This window comes from Thunnus albacares, chromosome 23 (assembly GCF_914725855.1).
Source record: "Thunnus albacares chromosome 23, fThuAlb1.1, whole genome shotgun sequence".
Taxonomy (NCBI): Eukaryota; Metazoa; Chordata; class Actinopteri; order Scombriformes; family Scombridae; genus Thunnus; species Thunnus albacares.
The window spans coordinates 4,000,860-4,005,169 of record NC_058128.1 but is presented as its reverse complement, the minus strand read 5'-3'; positions in this window follow the sequence as shown (position 1 = coordinate 4,005,169).

Here is a 4,310-nt window from a genome sequence, read left to right as displayed (position 1 = left end):
GCGCTTTATAAACCAACAGCAATATCTTAAAGTCAATTCTTTGACAGACAGGAAGTCAGTGTAAAGATCTGAGAGCTGGAGTGATATGATCTACCTGGGTGAGATCAAGGGGGGCAAAAACAGGGTGGACAGGATCAAAAAGGTCAAATCAGCAGGGGTCAAAGGCAGGAAAGACACACAGTCGGCATCTTGTTGATCAAGGAGTTGCTCCCAGACATCACTTGATTATCAAGTCTCTACCCAAATGTGTATTTTCTTCTTCACTGTAAATATTTATATAAAATTTCATGCACACAAGCTGTATTAAAGCATGCAGCTGTGTCAGAGACGTATCAAATAAAAGATACTGAAGTCGAAGGAGAGAAGTGAGCATTTTTATCGTGTGTCTGTCATTCACAGAGATATTCGGTTGAGGAAGGTGATCCATCGCGTCCTTATTTTGTTTACAGTCAGTTTTTCTCACTAAACTGTTTTAGGGTTTCAGGTTCCAACAAAAGTTTGATCAAATAAAAGATGCTGAAGTTGAAAAAGATAAGGGAGCATTTCTGTGGCGTGTTTGTCATGCACAGACATATTTTATTTATTTTTATGCTCAGGTTATTTTGCTAAGCAAGTAAAATGAGCATAAAGACAGACGGAGAGAGAGAGAGAGAGAGAGAGAGAGAGACACCTTGGAAGTCAGACAGAAGGAACAAGAGAACAGCGACAGCGACATGTTGAGAGAGAGAGAGAGAGAGAGAGAGAGAGAGACCTCCACAGAAAGTTAATCTGTTTGAGATAAGACTCTCTAAATCTTTGAGCAGCGACGGAAACCTGAAATCCAGACCATCATATTTCCATAATCTGCCTCAAATCCAAACCAAAAAACCCTGACACGCTCATCTCCATTCCCATCATGCACCTGGCCTCTGACACATTACCATAATCCACCCCAGCCTGTTACAGACTTTCGGCTGTAGTTTTGTACGGACCCACGCTGAGTATGTGATATTATTCAGTAGCAGTTGAGAATTTAACAGGAAAGACGAGCCCACCTGTTTATATGAAATACTTCTTCATCTATAAAACTGAGCCGACGACACCGACGCTTAAAGATCCCCCCAAGAAATGTTTTAAGATGCATATGAAATGATCTGCTTTGAATAATAATTTGTGTCTTATGTGTTAAAAAAGTTCAGTTATAATGTTAAAACCCTTAAAACAACATCTACTTCTCCCTCATTAAAAATTCCAGAATCTATGAATAATGTAATAATGTAAATATTGTTCATTTCAACAAACAAATGGAAAAAAAACAAACTGTTGGACACCAGATGTCTCCTCCTGCACTGTAAAGTTCATCCTCAGTGTTTGTGTGATGGAGGCTTCAAGTTTCCACATCACACCTGAGTAAATTGAACACTGGAGATTAAAACAGATTAAAAAAGATTAAAAAGTCCACTAAAGACCAATCAGCTGTGTGACCATTGAGTCTAAACTCCGTCTGTGGTCTTGATTTAAATTTGACAAGTTCGAATTGACACTTTGGGTGTCTGTGATGTGCTGTGTGCCGTTTTGTATTCTGTATTTTGTATGGTGTGTTCTGTGTGTGTTTTTTGTTTGTTTGTTTTGTTTTTTACTTTGTACTGTTTGTTGTTGTGCTGTTGTATGTTTTTTTGTTGGGGACGACAGATGCAAACTAGCTTCAAGCTAACTCTGGTGCATCTTCAATGTTTCAAACTGCACACTGTCCCAGTCAATAAATCAATCAATATATATATATATATATATATATATATAGTTATATATATATATATATATATATATATATATATATATATATATATATATATATATAACTAGTTGTGATGTCACAAATCCTGCTTGGAGGTACATGTGTTAAACTGAAACTCTCAGCAGATGAATGTGAAAACAAACTCAAACATCCAACTGAAGGAACAAGAAGAAAAACACATTTTATTATGTTTGTTTGTTTGTTTGTGTGTGTGTGTGTGTGTGTGTGTGTTTGTGCTTGATTTGATGATCATTTTTAATTGTTGTGTTTCTGTATTTTCAAAACTTTGCTTTAAAACTATTTTATCATGCTAATAAATTGCTTTCATGCTGACGTTAAGCACTTTGACGTAATAAAATCAAATGAAAACAAACAGTTCCAACAATTCAAACACTTTAGTCATAATAACAGGTATGTAGGACCCAAAACTCCCATAAAGTGAATAAAAGTGGCTTTCAGTGCAATTTCTCTTTTGGCAGTTCTTGGCCACAGTAGCATAATCAAAGTTATTGCAAACCTTTTACCATTCTGCAAGCTCTCTGTTTTGATCCTCTCAATCGAACATCTCTTCGATCCTTCTCTCTGCTTGCCTGCTGCAAAAGATGTTGCAGGATCTGTAACAGTAGAAATATGCCAATATATGCTGATATATTACATTTGAAATGTAATATATTTCAGATACAATAACCCCCCCTGAGGTCTGTATTATGAAAAGGTCTGGAATTGCTCAGCATGTCTGAAATCAGAAATGTCATGGATTAACATTTTGAAGAGGCTTTTAACCTTACCTGGCCATGATGTTGTGTCTTTTGGGTACACACTTTATCTACCAGCGCTTCCTCAGTGCCTCCCAGTGCCTCCCAGTGCCTCCTGGTGCCTATCGGATGCTTCCAGCTCTTCCCGTGAGCCACCCACATGGCGTTCCCACTGCAGCCCGATGCTTTCTCTGCACCATTTTGTGTCTCATCACTGCCATTCAGCATCTTTCCAGTGTAGTCTGGTGTTGCATTATCATAGATTCACCAGATAGTTCTCTGTCTGTATTCCCATTGGCTGAATATTACCCTTGAAAAAGACTTGTAGAAACCTACTTAAAAGCAATTAAATTAGAAAATCGAATCATCAAATAATCAGGACAGAAGAGTAGCTGGTTAGTGAAAGAGCAGCAAGTGAAGGAGCAGAGAAGAGCGAAATAGCAACCATGTAGAAACACCATAGTGACCATCTAGCAACTGACCAGAATACTGTATCATAGCAACCACCTAGCAACAGCTAAGTAACACTATAGAATACCTAACAGTGGTTTCCTGCCACCCAACAAAACCTAATGAATAATTTCAAACTAAACATGTTAGTTAGACAAAACTTAGTGAAAACGTGATGAACATTTTTCAATATTTTCTTACATTTTATAGACAAAATAACCAATATAACAAGCGGCAGATTAATCGCTAATGGACATAATTGTTAGTTGCAGACCTAATTGCAACCACAATGATTGTGTAGCAGCTGTATGATTAGTTTAATCTGTGTTGATTGACAGGAGTGATAATCAATGGAGCAGAGTTCCTGCTACCATCACTAGTACCTGGACTGAAGGATGAGGTTCTAAAGAGACCAGACCCTCCTCATTATCCACAAACACTCTCACCGTCTCAGGCTGATAATTCACAGAGACAGAGGGGCAGGACAAAATATTTGTTTCTGTTCCTCAGACATGTAGTCCAGTCGTCATCGTCAGGGATGAGTTTAATTTCTCCCTTCCTGTTGACTGACTGTTTGACTGCTCCTGAAGTCCATCTAGTCTTTCCTCTCACTTGAACATCAGAGTGAAATCCTCCACAAGAGAAACTCTGCTTTCCTAAGACATTAAATGTATGTTCAAATATCTTTGAGTTGTCTGGGAGTTTCTTCCGTACAACACCACAATGTACTTGTTTCCATCATCAGACAGGAGGAGATCAGGATGTGCTGTATCAGGATCCAGAGTCACGTCTGCTGTAAACTGCTGGACCCTTTTCTGCTCAGCTTTGTGCAACTTTGTCATCACATTTCTGACTCTCTGTCAGCTGATCCGCAGCTCTTACCACAGCCGTCCTCATGATTCTCCCAAACAACGCTGGACAAATGCTGAAATGCAGTCCAATCTTTGGCTGGTGGAGTAAAGTTCAGGGATGGGAAGCTTTGGAGGAAGTGGACATGGTCTTCAGAGCTCAGAGATTTCCTGCTCCAGCTCCTGGATGATACCTTTGCCCTGTTTCTCTGTCACTTCCTGCTTCTCTCAAATCATCCCAATAAGCTCAGCCAGGCCTATTTCCAAAGACCATCTCTGTGTCTGGAGCGTCCTTGCTGAGCTTTAACGAATGTTTGATCTCCTGAATTCTAAGTAGTCTCTTCTGGATCATCTCCTGAAGTTCAGCCTCTGTTTTCCTGTTTTCTTTACTACATATTCGTCTTTCAGAGAAACTACGTGATGAAATCTGCGACTTGAGTCAGCACAAGACTGACAGATGGACATTTGTTCATTCTGACAGTA